Source organism: Cryptomeria japonica, chromosome 10 (assembly GCF_030272615.1).
Source record: "Cryptomeria japonica chromosome 10, Sugi_1.0, whole genome shotgun sequence".
Taxonomy (NCBI): Eukaryota; Viridiplantae; Streptophyta; class Pinopsida; order Cupressales; family Cupressaceae; genus Cryptomeria; species Cryptomeria japonica.
The window spans coordinates 880,098,680-880,116,720 of NC_081414.1; the positions used below are offsets into that span (position 1 = coordinate 880,098,680).

The following is an 18,041-nucleotide window of genomic DNA, read 5'->3' on the forward strand; positions in this document are numbered from 1 at the left end:
CAATTCCTCCAAGTTAGATTAGAATTTAGATTAGAATTTATTTTCATGTATGTTAGATTGAGTGGAAGATTTGTTGAATTTATTTGTGTGGAATCCTTAATCCATACCACTAGCCTTTTGTCATTGGTAAGTGCGCCTTGTGTGGTCAAATGGAATTTGAGTAAGCATAACTTCAACTATTACGCGTCCGTTGACAAGCATCAACTTGTATGATGTCTACGTTTGATGGTGACAGCCTCAAAATCTTTAAGTATACCTTAGACGATTGCACTAAGCTTGTGTCAATACCTAATTGTGAGACCTTGCCTAGTTTGATTCCACTAGATCCATTCATCATTTCCTACATTACTAGGCTTAGAATAGATCTCCTGAACCCTATTCCTTTTGTCCATTTTTTAGTAAGAAGTAAATCCAGAGCCATATTGATAAATCTTAAGTTGTCAGCACACCTATTCCGCATCATTCATGCTAATCCAAAAATTTGCGTAAGGCCCCAAGTGAAACACAGCAATTCACATCAACCACTGAACTTACCCACTCGTGAAGACCTGACATGTAGAAACCTTGGAATCATTTTAGTTGATCTCATTCTTAGCATCTGAGGTGATTTTGTTCAAGAGAGGGTAGATTACTTTGGTACTTTATTCTGAAATGTTTTGTGCATAAAAAACACATCAACACTTCCCTAACTGTCTTTCCTTTGTGCATGCTAGGGTCAAGGCTTCCCCTCCTTGATCATTGGTCTTTCCTCTGCAACCACTTTGCTATATATAGGCTTTTAAACCTCATTGTAAAGGGTTCTCTCCTTGTTGGCTTGAGCTATTCTTTGCTCTTTCACTTCTCTTGAAGACTTGTATATTTTCTTACATTTCTACAACTGTAAGTTTGGCCATTGGCTTTAGAATGAATTGAAATTATCATTGTTGCCTTCCTTCAACTTACACATGTTGTGTATGTTTTCTTACCTTCATTTTAAGTGTATGTTTTGCGGCTTTCTCTCACGTACATGCTATGTTAACTTGTTTTGGGGTGTGACTTGTGAGAAACCTTTTCCCCTTTTGACATTCAGCAAATTCTAACCTCCATACATGTGTTTGGGGTCATTCATGCAACTAAAGTTTGTGCATCTCCTGGGTATTTTGATTCATTCTTTGTGCCATTTTTGGGTGGGGGCAGAAACATCTCTTATCTTGGTGCATCACCTCCTTTCATTTTAGCATTCCTTTCTTCCCTTTTCCTCCGCAAGTTGTTAGGATAGGTTTAGAAGTAGAATTTGGAGTGTTGAGTTGGTTCAACACCTGCACTTGGATTGAGAAGGAAGTTGGCCTTCTCCAGAGATTCAACCCCATTGTGCAAGGTCCCACACTTCGGGATTGTTTCCATGTTTCACAAGGTTGCTATGTTGATAGCTCAACAAGGGTGCAAACTTTTGTGACAACACAAGCTTCAAACTATCTTGGACTGTCTTCACTAACTCACTTAGATCTTCCATCTCTTGCTTAGCAGTAGGACCTAACTCAATTGTTGTCAAGGCATAGTCATCAGCAGTGATCTCATCTTCCGGCTTGTAGACTCTTGGGGTAAATATCTCTATAATTCGGGACCCTATATTATCTTTCGTAATCTTAGAGAGCTTAGTAACTTTCTTCTTCTCAATTAACTTACCAATCCTCTCCAAGAAGCTATCCAAGTCATCTATTGTCTCTTCTTCTGCTACTATCACTTCCTTAGTCAGACTTTCCTTAAGCCATGTTGGGATAGCAAATCACTCTTTTTCTACTTGTAATTCCTTGAATTGTTGATCTACCCGAGGTGGAGAAGTTGTTTCCTCATTATCATCTTCATCCGTTATTTCCACATATTCATCCTTAGCCATTGTGTTGTCTATAGCTTGCTCCTGCACTGTTGGAGGATCCTGAACGTGAAGCTATTTTCCCTTATCTGTCTTCTCACATTGATTGTCCTATATTGTAGACTCCAAGAACTCATTCATGCCTTGATCTATGCTTCTCTTGAGTGATTGACCTTCATTGGTGGCTACTCGGTTCATTGTGACTTCATAAATGGATGAGGTGCTTGTAGAAGGATGATTTGAATTTGTCTTGTGCTTCTTTTGTCTTGATCCCTCTTTGTGACTCTCTTTCCTCTTGGAACCCATAGGTTGAGATGACTAAGTTGCATTCTCACTCATGCTTATGTTCTTTGTCTCTTCATCGGATGAATCTGGATCTCCTATCATATCATATGTCAATCGTGCATTCTGATTCTTCAATTTGTTGGTTTGGACATCTACTCATCTTTGTGTGTGGGCTATGGCAGGCCTCATTAGCTCTTCTAACTTGGTTATCTCAATATCAATCCAATTAACTTCTATCTCTTTGTCTTTTTCTTGTGCATAGGCACACTGGAGGCGCCTTCCATCATCCTACACTTGGTTGGGGATGGGGAATACTTTACACATCCCAATGATCTCTATCAATAGCTTGGAGAACATCTTCTTTCTAATCTCAAAGTCATCCTTGGCATTCATCCAATAGTCTTCTATATGTGGCTTGTGCTTGTGCCTGCTACCATTTATCTTCCTTTGTTACCATATGGATTGAAGTTGGTTCATGTAGGATATTCAACAAGGGGATCATAGAATTTCATCTCCTCTTCTGACCTCTCGACTGCTTGTATTGATGGGCATACTTCCACTAACTGTCGAACTAAGATAGGAAAGGAAATTCCAGCCTTATGCATGTTCTTTTGAATCTTGTCATAAGCGACCGACTGCCTCAAAAATTCTAATAATACCATTTTGTTTGTAGGATACCATGGAAGCTTGTATGGTGGAGATGAGCATACTTGAGCTCTTATGTAGGTGAACTTGGGGTATTGAATGAACCAAGCTCCATATCTCTTCACTAACCTTCGCTTGCAAGGATAGCCTTTGATGGATGCCACCTTGCAATGTTCTCGCTATATGCATGGAGAAGGCACCATTCACCCTCTTGAAGTGTGCCTTGTTGTGGAAGTGCAGGTACGTGTAGCACTCACACACCCTTGTCTCTCCTTCGTTTCCAATTGGGCCTCTATATGTTAGTCCTTTATATTCATAAGCTCTTTGCAAGTGAGTAGATGTTGTAGGAACTCATGTAGAATTGCTTAATGCGCTCAAGTCTTCTCAACTGCAAATCAATGTTATTGCTTATGATCCTCGCCCAATTGACCTTCTCTCCTGTTGTGACCTTTTCCACACATCGACCCATTGCAAATGGGGACCCCCAAATTTTTTCTTTAGGGTTTTTGGGTTGCCAATCTTCACAAGTCTAGAGTTAGGGGTTTCCAAAGAGTTTTTCTAAGGCCTCGGGCCAATTGGACCAATCATGAATAGATGGGCATTTTGACATCTCAAAAATGTTAAGGCAAGCTAAAGGATGAAAAACGCAACTGCTTAGGGTCAATTCTAACAACTTCCTATTTTTGTGGAATTTCGCTTTTTTGTTTTTTGCTTTTTCATTTTTGGCACTTTGGGACCCATTAGGGAAGCAATTTTTTTGCCTGCTTTTTTGCTTTTTGCTTTTTGCTTTTTTCAACTTTTTTGAAAATTGACCTAGGATTAGGTCATTCAGGTTAAGACAATGAGGTTCTTGTCTTCAAATGAAAAGTTTGTATCTCCAAGGTGAAAAATTAAGAGAAAATTCTCTAGACAAGGCATTGATCCAGAAAGTTCCAGATAAACATGGTGATGAGCAAGAAAATTCACTAAGTGTTCATGGCAAAGATAAAATGTCTTTGAACAACATCAAGTCCGCTCAAGCCTTGAGAAAATGTCTTGAAGCATGGTGAACTCTGCCCATCAAGGTAAAAAAACCACCTAAACCAAGGCAAAGTCCGCCAAGGCATGAGAAAGAAAATCCTGGAAGAAGGCAAAGTCTGCCAAGGCATGTGAAGAAATGTCTTGAATCAAAGTGAAATCCGCCAAGCCTCGTGAATAAATGTCTTGAACCATGCTCAAGTCCCCCAAGTTAAATGAAATGTTTCCCAAGTGCTAGTGAAGTCTGCCCTCTAGCATGGCATAAATTTCTTGGATTCATCCAAGTCCACCTAGGAAAGTTTGGAAAATGTCTTAGCAACACATGAACTCCAACCAACACTTAGCAAAAATGTCTTGACAAAACATTAACTCCACCCAAAAATTAGGAAAATTTCTCAACACATGCCAAGTTTGCCCAAGAAGAGAGAATCTAGGGAAGATTCCTTGCCAACACATCAACTTACATGGACAACGTAAAGATAATTACATGGACAAGATTAAGATAAAATTGGCTAAGTGTGAAGTCACGCTAAGGAAGAAGGATGGGATATTCTTTATGAATCTTCTAGAAGGATAAAGTCGCCATCTTCAGGAGAGAAAAACAAGGAGAGATGAGAAAGAGACCAAGTTCATTGAATCCAAAAAAAACAAGAAGATGCTAAAGAAGTTCGAACTTCTTAGCCTTATATTCAATTCGATATTTCATTTCACTTTCATTCCATCTCAAGTTCGAAATTGAAGAGCTCTCTCTCTCTCCCAAATTCATGAAGAAAGAAAAATTTTGAAGAGCAACAAGAGAATTTATGAGTTTTGTGAAAGAATTGGTCAAAGGATTGCATCTTCTTTCAGAAGTGAAGACAGATTTTCCATCAAATTGAGAGTTAAAAGTATAATTTTCAGTCCAGAATTTGAGTTGTAGACTGATTTTTTTTCATCATTTTTCTGTCTCAAAGGCTAAATTTCACAAATTTTACTAAAGTGTTGAACAGAATCTTTTCATACACAGTCTGATTTTTTCAGAGTTTCAACTTTATGACAGGTTGAAGGTGAAAAGTTGAGACAACAAAGTTCGAAATCAGGAATAAAATCCCATTAGACTTGGAATTCGCATATTGAAAGTGATATTAATTTAATTTCTTTGTCTTTTTCAGGCAATAGATGACCACTCAAGGAGGACTTTCAAGGAAAGTTCAAATGAAGTTTGCCAGCAAGGGAACACAGCCAGAATCTAAAATCACTTCGAAATGGAGGAAAGTTGGAGACACCAACTTTGGCCATGTTGATTTCAAAGACTTAAACAGAAGGATGTACGGACAAGACGGGTATCTTCCTACAACAATCACTCAAAGGATGATGGGAAATGGTATTGTCCAAGCAGCTGGATTTCCACCGGCAGTAGAGTGTAGTGAATTAATTGTAGAATGTGCCATACACTTCAATAACTAGGAAAGGCAGATATTGCACCTGATGGAAGAGTATTGGTATATCTTGGAGAACTTGCTATCCAAAACGCATTCAGGATTCCCAACTACCACACAAACACATTCAAAACCAAAGAAGAAACCACAAGGCTTTATGAAGCACAACTTGAACCTTGTGCAACAACTATCAACAAGCTAGGGTTGGAGAAACCAAGGCCTACCTACAAAAAGATGCCAAAGAAACTTCTTCACACAGATTTTAAAGAGGATTATGGTGATATCATCTTGCTACTCAATAGAGTAATCAACAATGGGCAGCCCTCAAGGTGCACCATTTGAAGCCTAGATGTATTATTTCGTTGATGAAATTACTACAAGAGTTAAAATGTTCAATTGGGCAAGAATAATTAGCAATGCTATAGATGAACAATTAAAAAACTTGGAAAGAACAAAACATTTCTACACAAGTTCTTATGTTATTGACCTACTTGATAGATATTATAAGTATAGAGGATTAATTTGTAGAGGTAGAGTGGTTAATGGTGAAAATGAAATCAATGTGCATGATTGTTACCTGCAACTATAATTTCATGAGAAATCTCATTTCAAGCAAGTAAATGATGCATTCTTGATGTATATCACTAGAATATTACAAGAAGGAACTCATCAGAGACTAACTCAAGAAGCTAAGGACTTGATAAACAAATTTGGATCCTAGTTTATTCAGTATCCAAGATTCACATATTTAAGAATTCAGGGATTTATTGGATGTCCTTACAGACTTCCAATTTATCCCACCAACAGAATGATACTGCTTGAAGTTTTAAGACAGTTAGAGACATATGAAAGCTTCCAGAGAACAAAACACAAGGCTGGAATTTCTTTTCAAAAATGCTAGAATCTTGTTCAACAGCACAAGCAACTAAAGGTGCAAGGGTAGAGATGCAATGGTATCCTTTTATCTTCCACCGATTTAGAGCTAACTTTGATCCTCATAACCATATTGGATAAGTGAATGGAGAAAAATACAAACATAGTATGGATATCGAAAACTTTTGGGCCAATGCAACAGATGAATTTGACATCAAAAAAAGAATGTGGTCAAGATTACCTATGAATTTGATCAAGACAACTGAACAACTGACTAGTTAGAAGATGATGGAGAATATACACAACCACGATATGATGAGAACAAACCTCTTTCCACAATAAGATGGTCTGATCCTGAACTCGCAGATTTGGCTACCCTAATGAGGCAAGTTGTTAAATATACACAATGGTGGGTTGATCAACAAGTCCAAGAGATGAAACGAAGAAATATGCCTCTTACTTACAATTTGATGGGCATTATGAAGTCATATTCTTCCAATAATGATGAAGCATCTCAAATTGTTGAGCCACCAGAAAGTATAAAATCAAGGAAGAGAAAGGAAACAGCTAAAAGTTCTGCAAAATCAAAAGGAAAGAAAATTGTAAATGGAGGAGCTATTGGAAAGAAGCAAAAGTCAAGTCAATCTCATTCCTCCATCAGCGCTACATCCAGAAGTTTGAATAATATATCAATTCCTAAGAACGAACCACTAGGTGAGATTAAAATCCCTTCTCCAATCCATGAAGAAAGAAATGTGGAATCTATTCAACAGGAAGTTCAAGAGCAACCATCTGCTTCAAACACAGAAATAATAGAATTGGAAAATGATGAGATGGATATCCTAGATGGAGAATTTCAAGAGGGAATGATTTTCACTTTTCGAGGAGTTGAGAATAATCCATGTCATGAGAACAATCAAGAAGACAAAGATATTGAGCAGCACACAATTCCTAATTGGCTAAAGGAGAAAACGAAAGTAAAGGCACCTGTGAAAAATCAGCAAGAAGATGATACAGCAGATTTCCTGGCCAGATTAGAAAAGGTGACGATAAAGAAAACAGCCAAAAAGTATTCCTTGATCCAAAAGAACGATGCAGGATTTCGTTCAGTTCAAGTAGTTGTGCCAAAAGTTGATAAGGCAAAAGAAGATATTACTCACAAAGAGTATGAAGTAAAAGCTATCAACTTGGGCCCAACCACTAAAGAGCAAGAAGTTCAAGAACTGAATGATTTAGTTAAGACAATCAAGGATAGATCGAAGAAAGAAGTAGACAAAAAAGAGGAATTAAAAATAGAGGTTGACCAGCTAAGAAGTTATATCCAGCACTTGATCAATCCTATTGCTCAAGGAGATACAGCAACCCCTCCGCTCTTGGCTCTTCCACGGGAAACAGTCAGACACTTTGAAGAAATAAAGGTGATAGCTAAAGAAACTAAGGAATGGATGGTAGACATCAATAAAGAAGTTGTCACATTCGAGGAAGGATTGATGTTAGCATATGCGCAAACTTCATCATCACTATCTAAAATTCAAGACATGGCATAAGTGTGGGAGGATCTTCAAAATATTCAAGATAAAGTAATCCCATGCTTGAAGGTTTTGAAAGGAATTCCCAAGTAGGAATTAATAGATGGGCAAGTAACTGCAGCTAGGGATATCTATGATTTCAACACATGGTATTGGGCATTGATAGCAAGAAATGAAGTTTTGGAGAAGGTAACGGTTGATGGTGTCAAAATTGAAGAGATGATTAAAGAAATTCAAAATAAGGTTTTCCTTGTGGCCGCTAATGTAGTTGGAAAGGAAGCAATTCGAGAAAATGAAATGAACATGGAAAATCTGAAGGTCAAAACTCAAGAGAATTTCTTCACTTTCACAGGATCGATCTTTAAGCAAAATTTGACTAAGGCATCCACCTTCTTTTCCATCAGGGATGCCATTCAAAAACAGGAATTGGATTGGGAGAATACTTTTGCCACCTATGTTGATGACTTGGACGTGATTGAATTCGAGATAAACATGCTGCCACATGTCACAATGGAAGAGGTTAATCCTCTTGTGTCCAGGTTCATCGAATATGCTGCCACGGAAAGGGGATAAGGAAGCATTCTTCTAGAAGAAAGATTCCTATGACACTTGTCTTTCTTTTATTTGCTCTTGTTGGATAACTCTTGTAACCCCTATTCAGGGTATCTGTGTTTTGATCTTGGCCATTGATCTCTGTTTGATTTGGGCCTTTAGTTCATTTTGAAAACACTATATAAACCCCTCTTCTCTCATTTGTATTGAAGAGATTGGTGAAATTGTTGCTAAACACTATTATGATAATAAAGTTCATTTGCATTGCTTTGAATTTCAATGTTATCTCATAGTTGATTGGTTTCATATTTTCTTCAACAGAGAATAGAATTTGCTTTATAAAAGTTGTTAAATGAATGCAAGATTTTATAGTATTGGTTGGTGAAATCATTGCTCATACTTTTGATGAACAGATGATTTTTGTTCATTGTGCAAAATTAGCATGAGCATATTTTATGGATGTTTAACTTCTATTTTCGAATAAGTATTGTTCATTCTGACGGTACTATTCATGGTATGAAAATTTTAAACACAACCCTTGAAGATTGCACCCACTTTGTTTAGTTGTTTAAGTTGGCGAACCAAAGCATGGTTTAATTTCACCCAATCACTATTGTCTCTTAAATTCCTCGAAATAGTATAGAATTCCTTAATCCTTTTCCTTTTTTCCTTTTTTTGAAATCAAAAATCAAAAATCCCAAAAATAAAGCTGAAAGTTTTCATTATGAATGAAATTTGCAAGTCCCCCTTGGATTACCAACATACATCACCAAACGAGCTATATCCAATGTTAAAGTCGCTAGTTCGCAGTAAAAACATTGGAATCGCCATATGATCTTCTTTGCAATCTTAGCATACGTGGTGATTTTATTCAAGAGAGGAAAGAGTGTCTTTTAGGCGTCTTTATTCTGTGTTTGGTATGTCATAAAACACACACCAACATCTCCACCTATTGTCACTGCCTGCATGTAGTAAAACATCCAATTCTCAAATGGGGAGGCTTGAGGACTTCCCATGATCCAATTGAGCAAGGCAATCAAGTCACTGTACTCGTCTTTGAAGTCGAATTGGTGAAATCTATTAAGCACTTTTTAGAGGTGAGGTCTAGCCTACATCCAGTATTTATTGATGATGCCCAAGGATTTCTCAGGGTCGTCATCAAAGATTGCTTGTGCTCCTTCCTTATTCTTATATATCATGTCCTTGTGATCAAGTGCGTTGAATGCTTCACGGATGGTGGCTTCTAATACGAATGCTAGCACCTTACCATCAGGTGCCACTATTCATCTAGTGTTGCCATCGTAGTGCTTGGCATAATCAAATATTAGCTCGTTGCATCGAATGGTCGGAGCAAAGCCATCTGCTCGCACAATTCCGCTCTCAATCATCTTCTTTGACACTCTAGAGGGTTTGCTCTTGTAGAGAGGTCCTTGGAATTTCCTCATGTCAATCTTGCCTAGATTGGTATCTCCAACATTAGCCCATAGTGATACAATCTTAGACTCTAGTAGCACTCCTTTCAAATCTTCCTTGATGAGAGTTTCCCTTGAAACTCCTTCGGCCTTCGGGGCTTACAGCTTTCACCTGTGAGAATTGTCTAAGTTAAGGTTTTGAAAGGATATTAAAGTATAGAACTTGAAAATCAATTAAAAAACCCTAATGAATTGCTATAACCCTGGCTTCAATTCAAACCCTAACCCTCTACTTGACTGAAATTCACCTTAAAAGGATCATAAAATGCTTTGATATTCGATTAAGCAAAAAATCAACAATCAATGGTTTGAAAATAAATGATGTTCAAGGAATTTCAAAATTTTAAGACCCCTTATAACCCTGATTTGGGACTGTGCCAACCCAAAATCAGACCTAATTCAAATAAAATGCTTCAAAATCACTAAGATCGGAACTGGTATGAGCATTAATTGATGTTTAAATAATGCTGATACTCAAAATTTGTCTTTCAATGCTGCTAAATTTGCTTGGATGCTGATTATTGGTTGCTGTGACAACACAAAATTTGCAGATATAAAGAAGTTCACTGAAGCCTCTTTGTGATGTAGATCAAAATCGCTGCCCAATGATATTAAACTCACCTTTCCTTGCTATTTTGAGCTTGGTGATTGCTGATTGCAGGATCAAAGCCACTAACTGAAGAAGGAAATTCGCTATTGTTTGAAAGAGAAAACTACTTGAAGAAGGAGAAATCACTTTAAGTTGATGATCAAATGCAATGATCATCAACTTCCTCTTATAGCTGCTTTGGGACATGTCCTTTGGCAATTCAACTCCCCATGAAGGCCAACACTTCACATTTAATATTTTGCAACTTTTCAAATTCTTATGCATAGCCGTCATGTTTTTTGTCTTTCAAATTCGAATTACAACGGTTATTTTCTAAATGCTGACCTATCCTTGCTTTGGCACCTAACATGCTACCTCATCACCTTGGGTCGCAGATTTTAGCAACCCAAGGAAAAGCCTTTCCTTGATCACGGATCCTATCAGGTAAAGGAAAATTGATCATTGTCGTGGATTTTAGCAAGCAAGGGAAAGATCATGATCAAGATCAGGGATTTAAGCGAGGGAAGAATCTTCCTTGATTGTGGATTTTGGCAAGAAAAGGAAAGATCTCACCTTGATCGTGGATTTTGGCAACTGAAGGAAGATTTCTTCCTTGATCATGGATTTGGGCAAGTGAAGGAGGATTTGATCACGACTCAATTTCGCCAACTCCAACACTTAGCCAATTACTTCGCCCTCAATATGATGCTAATCTTTACTCTCCAAGCAAGAATTGAATGAGCTCATCCTTCTTCTTCACTTCATGGATTTATCTTGCTACCTTCATGCTTGAGGCGTGGACTTTGGCAAGTCAAGGAAATGCTCGTCATGGGTTAACGTCGTCATCACTTTCAACATTAAAATCTCTTCATTCAATTCATCAAGGCAACTTCATCATCATTCATCAAGGCATTGGGTTAGCATTGCTCACTCATTGCTTTCAATTTCTTCAATCTTTGAGCCTCCACAAGTCGTGGATTTTAGCAAGTCAAGGACACAATCATCATTTCATGACCTAGGTCCAGGATTTGAGAAAGTGAAGGAAAAATCATGACTTGCACTTTGAGTTAACCACTTTGCTACTTGCCTAAGTTGATCACTTCAATGCTTTCACCAAGTGTACAATGATTCGCTCAAAGGGTTGACTTGGTGTTTTCTTTCCTTTCAACATCACCTAGACCTTGATCGATCTTCATCCAACACTTCATCTTATTCATTTGATCATCACTTCTTGATCGTTTCTTGCCTCCATTGTCTAACCTGAGGAAGTCTACTTGTTTGCTTGATTGCTCATCACACTTATGACCTATACCTTGACTTGACCTAAAGATGTTTCTGTGAAGCGTCACTTAATGATCATCTTGAGCTCTATTCATTACTTAAGCATTGAGAGCTAAAATGATTTCAATCTAACCTAAAGAGAGACTTGACTACTGCTGAACTGCCTGAGATGGTAAGACCTAAAACTACTGGCAAAAAGAGGGGGGCCCCATTTGCAATGGGGTGATGTGTGAAAAGGTCACAACATAATTGTTTCACGAATTTCTAATTCTAGGTTTCATTACCTAGAATTTATTTCCAAAAGTTTTTTAAATGATTTTTTATGAAAAATCATGGTTTTTCTTGGAAAATTTTGTGAAGATTTTTTTCAGAAGATTTTTTGTTCGATTTTTTTTTAAAATCGAATGATATTTTTTTTTTTGGAAATTGTAGAAGAGTTTCTTCAAAATCGCTTGTTTTTTTTGCATTTTTTGAATCCGGTTGGTTTTTGCATGCTAAGAGTTTGAAATCACGCTGATTTTTTGTGAAAATCGCAATGGTTTGTCCTATGCGTCGGCTCAATTTTTTCTCGCGCAGCTATGGTGTTTGTCAACAAGTCTTGCTGCAGTCTAAGCGAGGATTGTAGGTTTCTATAGATTGAGACAAACTTATAAAAAGGTGTGGGCAACTCTTCTCTTATAGATTGCGGATTTATGTAAATCACACAAGTATGTATAATCGATTATGACAGCAGTATATCAATAATAACAACAAATAAGCAAAAATATAAATACACAGTCACATTGCTCAATATGTATGCATAGAGAACCCATACCACACTGTTTTCGTTAATTTCTCTGCTGTATACTCAATTCATTATCCAATATATCCAGAGTCAGATCGATTGAATGAATTCCTTGGATTGATGATTTCAGGTACTGGTGAGTAATAATGTAATGATGTGCTGTTTTGATAAATTGGAGAATGGTGATTGAATGAATGCTTATCTGATAGAGTAATTTGTTGATTAATTATTTTCTTGATTGAAATGATGGTTGATAAGTGATCCTTGAATGATTTAAAATGATCTCTTTATACTTCATTGGTGAAAGGGTCACCACCTTTCATAAGAATTGAGTCACCACCCTTCATTAGAATTGAGATGCCACCTTTCATTGATACCTTTGAGAATAATAAATCTTTCCCCAAGTTAATCTCCCTTGGATGTCCTCCTCAAATGAAACCTTCTCCCCTTTATAACTTCCAATGTGAGAGAGAGTCACATCTCTTCATCATGTCCACCCTTTGCAAGGGTCACAATCTTTCATAATTATCACTCTTCGAAAGAGTCACAACCTTTCATATTTATCACCCTTCAAATGAGTCATAACCCTTAATCATTTCTGCCCTTTGAGAGAGTCATTTCCTCATTTCCTTCCTATTCCTCCTTCCATTTATCTTTCCTTAATTCCTATGCTCCACTCTTTTTTCACTTCCTCCTTATCCTTTTCTTAAATGAATTCTTCCCCATTTTTATCTCATGCTTGAGGGAGTCATTACTCTTCATGACATGCCTCTTGACCTTTCATTAAACTTAATTAACTTGTAATTATATTATATTATAATTATTTATTTATTATATTTAATTTTATTATTATTATTTAATTATTAAATCCTATTTCAGGAAAGGGACATTACATTACAGAATAGGTTTCCACACGGCATAAAGATTTCGTTCCCAGAACCCTCAGGACGCCATGTTGGAAGTTGGAGGAACTCTGATCATATCAGAATCCTGAGTCTAAAATGAGTCATTGAGTTCTCACAAACTCCCATCACCTGAATATTGGAGCATTTTGTAATAATCAGTATTTATGTGCCCTCTCTGTTCTGAATTGAGACTTCTGTATGACATTGTGATTCATCAGATAATCTAAGATTATTGTCCTGAGCTTGATGCCTATGATATCTCTGTTAACAAACAGAGACTATGGCTTAAGTCTATGTTCCTGATGCCTATGTTAAGTTATACTATGTTTAACCTTTGGAACACTGAGAAATAATAATGAGTAAGAGGCATTTGCTCTAAGAAGAAATATAGTTTGTTGTTCTCTACTGCCAAAGCAGAATACATTGTTCTCACCAAAGGTGCTAAGGAAATGTTATGATTGAAGCATTTATTAGGTGAATTAGGGAGCAAACGACAAGTCTTCACTGGTGACAGCAATAGTGATATAAATCTGGCCATAAATGCCACTTTTCACAATAGAACAAAGCACATAAACTGAGACATCATTTCATCCAGAGTGTTCATAAAGAGGGCAAGCTGAAGTTGGAAAAGGTACGTATTAGTGTGAATCCTGCTGATGTAATTACGAAGATAGTCAGAAAGGAGCAGCTTGAGTTTTGCAGAGCTTCTCTTAGCCTCGTCAAGATGTGACAATAAGCCTGGAAAAGTGGGGATATCTCTGAGCATAATTACTTGCAGCAGTCATTGGACTTCAAGTGGGAGATTGTTGAGTGTGAAATCCAATGGTCTTGTACCATTACTCTTCTCTGCCTCTTCAATTCTTGTCTCTTCATATTTTGAAGACTTCAAAATAACTGGACACTGTAATATGTATGGAGTTTTATAAGCTGATGAAGCTAACATAATAAAAACAGAGATTGCCCTGTTTTTCTTGTGGATGTAGCCATTAATGGTGAACCACCTAATTACAGTGTTGTGTGTTTAGTTTCTATGCAACAATTGTTTGTTTATATCTGATTTTGTATTTCTTGCTCTTAATTCTCAACATTATCATGGTGACTTTCAACATTGGCATGCATTCAATTCACATAGGGATTTTCATAAAAGATTTTTGGATCACTGCCATTTGTAACAATATGCAGCATTGATTACTGGAGTGTAAGTTTTCATCATTTTATTCTCATAGTCAGTGCTTATTCTTCTGTTGCGCATCACATTCCATACTGTTTGGTATCAGTAAACTTGATCTTGGCCCACAATGCATTCAAATATAGTTGATCTATTTCCTTCATGTATAGTTGATGTGGCAGCAATATTGCATTGATTATCTCCATATTCATATATCTTATGAGCATTCAAATTAGTGATTAGACATTTTTATAAAGGAAAACCATAAAAATATTGCAAAAATGATTTACAATAATATGTTAAGAAATTCATTGATGTTTTGAGTATCAATTGGGACTATGTTATCAGGTTCTACCAACCACGCCCCCCTCCCCACCCACCTACCGGTACCTATATGGGTCTGGTTCAGGGCTGGATTGAGGAATAGGACGGCTCTACGGTTGCCCAGAGTCTACAACTCAGTCCTGCCTGTCGAAAAAATAAAAAACTTTTAACATTTTTTTTACATTTTTAGAAACATAAAGACTCCCAAATGTGTGAAGACTATCTATGAAAAGTGAGTGAATCTTATAATTTTTTCAACATTTTTCATTTATTTTCAATTTTTTTTCATAAGTTTTAAATTTGTAACTTTTTTTGTTTTGTTATGTTCATAGTGGATTTTCTCCTCAACAAAAGTCCTTGCAAAGCCTTGCAAAACATCACACCTAAGGAGGCTTGGTCCGATCACAAACCAAAGCTACATTTTTTCATGTTTTTCAACTACTTACACATTGATTCTCAAATAGAAATGATATAAGCTAGATTCCTAATGTGTCGATTATTTCTTTGTTGGCTAGTCAACTATCTAAGGCACACAGGCTTATTGATATTTCTACTAACAAAATCATTGTTAGTTGAGATGTTGATATAAATGAAATATAGTCATATTTTTCTTGAGTTCAACAACAGGTCAGCCGATTCCTAAATCTAGTCTTAAATTACTGTTGAAGGTTGAATTTCCCAATTCATTAGGTCAGCGTGTGAACTTCTCCACTTGTATATCAATGACAATTTCCACGTCACGTAAGGTTCCAAATGATCCTTTACTTCACAGCATTTGCTTGAAGCGCGTAAGAGGCCTAAATGGTACCATTCCACTTTGGAAGAAGCACATGAAAATGAACTCCCTCAACTAGATGACAAACCTCAGAAAAATACAATCAAGTTCCAGTTCAACTATTGAGCCTATTGGTTTTTCTCTTTCTTCTAATCTTTTTCTTGTTATTGAACCACAAAAAATCTCTAACACCTAAAGAAACCCAGAATAGGAAGCTACTATAAAGGTTGAGTATGATGCATTGTTGAAAAATCATAGTTTGGATATTGTAAAATCGCCTCCAAGGAAAATGTCCATTGAGTGCAAATGGGTTTATGAGGTAAAGTGCAAAGTTGATGATTCCTTGGACAAATAGAAAACACATCTTATTGCTAAGGGATTTTTGCGACATGCCAGGATAGACTATAAAAGAACTATTGCTCCCACTAAAAACATGGTTAAATTTCAATTGTTTCTCTCCATAGCTACTCAGTTTGGTCGAAAGGTGTACCAAATAGATGTTAAAAGCACCTTCCTAAACAGAGACTTGGATCGTGTGTTGAAAATATAAAAGGTTATGTCAACAGTGAGAATTATTGAACTGGTGCCCAAAACTCAATGATCAAGTTAATAATTGGAAGTACTTGTTCACTATTAATCATCTCAAGTCCAAAGTGTTGTTGTGTAACGACTAGAAGGGTATACTGTACACAGAGGAACTAAGTTCGAATCCCCACACAGCATTGCGTCTGCCTACAGCCCACGGGACACTATAAGCACACGGCTTTATAAGTCCTTCGTGTTAACACGACCTACACACCGGGGAAACTGGGGCCTCTATTTGCGACCCCACTGAATTTTTGAACCTGTCTTATAAACAACAAGGTTTCCGGTGCAGTGGAAAGGAGGTGCCTTCCTAAAAACCCTGTCTACAGGAAGCATCCATGCAGTCTGATTACTGTACCTTAAGCTTAAAAAAATATTTACAAAATCCAAGGAGTTCTGAAATTATAATAATAAAGATATTCATATGGTATTTTAAATTAAAATTAATACTAAAAAACCATGGGATTTAAGGGCAAAAGTATCTTATATTAAAATAAAAAAATTCAAAAAAAATCAAACGGTTGTCAAATTATGGAAACAGCAGCATTCCTTATAATGAGACCGAGGTTCAAATCTCCCAGCCGCAATAATGTGGCCCAGAACCTCAGCAAACATATGTTGCGATGCTGCATATATAAAATACAATGTAGTGTTAACCGTGTTTACAAACCTTTGTGACCTGCCCTTATTTAACACCACAATACAGGGCACCCATCATTTCTAGAAACAAATTAACTAATACAAATCTTCGATGCTTATGAATAAATGCATTTGCTATTTTAATCCAACATCTCTAGTCGCACGTCTTGACCAAAGGCAGTTTCCCTAAAATGTCGCGCTACAAAAATGGAGGTATTGCATAAACATTTCTTCTGGCCGATATTTTAGAACAAATTTTAGTCATTCCTTATGAAACATTGAAAAAAAATTAGCTTAAAAGGTGTGGAAGCCTAAAAGATAAAATTAAAGAAACTCAAACCCTCCCCAGCGAAATATAGAAACAAGAGAGTAGCCACGGTACTTTTCAAACCCTCTACAGCTTCAGCTTAAATTGAGTGTTTTAAGTATATTACATCTTATATAACGAAAGTAAGCTGAGATCAAAGTTACTTACCCACAAATCGCAGGAGCAGAAAAATCTGACAGGGACCGAAGTTTTCCTGGCAAATAACTGGAATCCAATTTTAACAACGAAAATTTCGATCGCGGAGACCGAGGACATTCGCTTTCTATTTTAAATCCAGCTGAGCATATAGTTAATGTTTTAAAAGCTTTTATTTTATCCCTGGATGGTGTAATCGGGAAATTTAGATATCCATGCTATTTTTTTTTAATATATGCACATATTCAGATAAATATTTATTCAACTGATAACATGGTTGAATTTGGGTTAGTTTTCCTAATCTTTATTCATTCATTCATATATTACTAGCACTTGCATCAAAATCGGTGGAAGGAAGGTTAAGCCATAGTAAAATTGAGATAAAGAAGTTGTTACATTGATTATTAAAAATATAGATAGAACTAATTGATTGGTTTCAACTCTCTTTTTTCTCTAATTCAACCCTAAATAACCTTCATCTTAGCCCTAGTTCTAACTATACCCAATTAAAACTTTAACCCTAATTAAAATTATAATGCTAATTCTAACACTAATCCTAATTCTAACCCTAACTCTAAAGTTTAATTTTAGTCTAGCCCTAATTCTAAATGTAATCCAAATTTTAGTCTTGTTTTTTTTTACTCCTAGACTGTTTTTTAAATCAACTTTGTCCATGTTAACAAATAATTATTTATTCATTGAAAGTTCTTTTAATTATAGAATAGATATATTTTACTTTACTTGGATTTAATGTTTTTACTTTACAATTTTTGAAAAATAATTTTAATTTATTTACATTGTTTAGTCAAAAATTACTATTATTTATAGTTATTTTACTCACTTAAAAATTATTTTATTTTATTTTCTTTAAAAAAGAAATTATTT

The 18,041-nt window shown here is 36.3% G+C and overlaps 1 protein-coding gene across 1 annotated transcript in view; it reads right to left on the reverse strand.

The window, feature by feature from the left end:
- Positions 1–17,494, reverse strand: part of LOC131026716 (protein PLANT CADMIUM RESISTANCE 10) — a 97,102-nt gene extending 79,608 nt beyond the window's left edge. Inside the window, exon 1 of the mRNA XM_057956648.2 lies at positions 17,169–17,494. The gene's annotated coding sequence lies outside the window, so the exon portion shown is untranslated. The remainder of the gene's footprint in view (positions 1–17,168) is intronic.
- Positions 17,495–18,041: the final 547 nt, after the last annotated feature.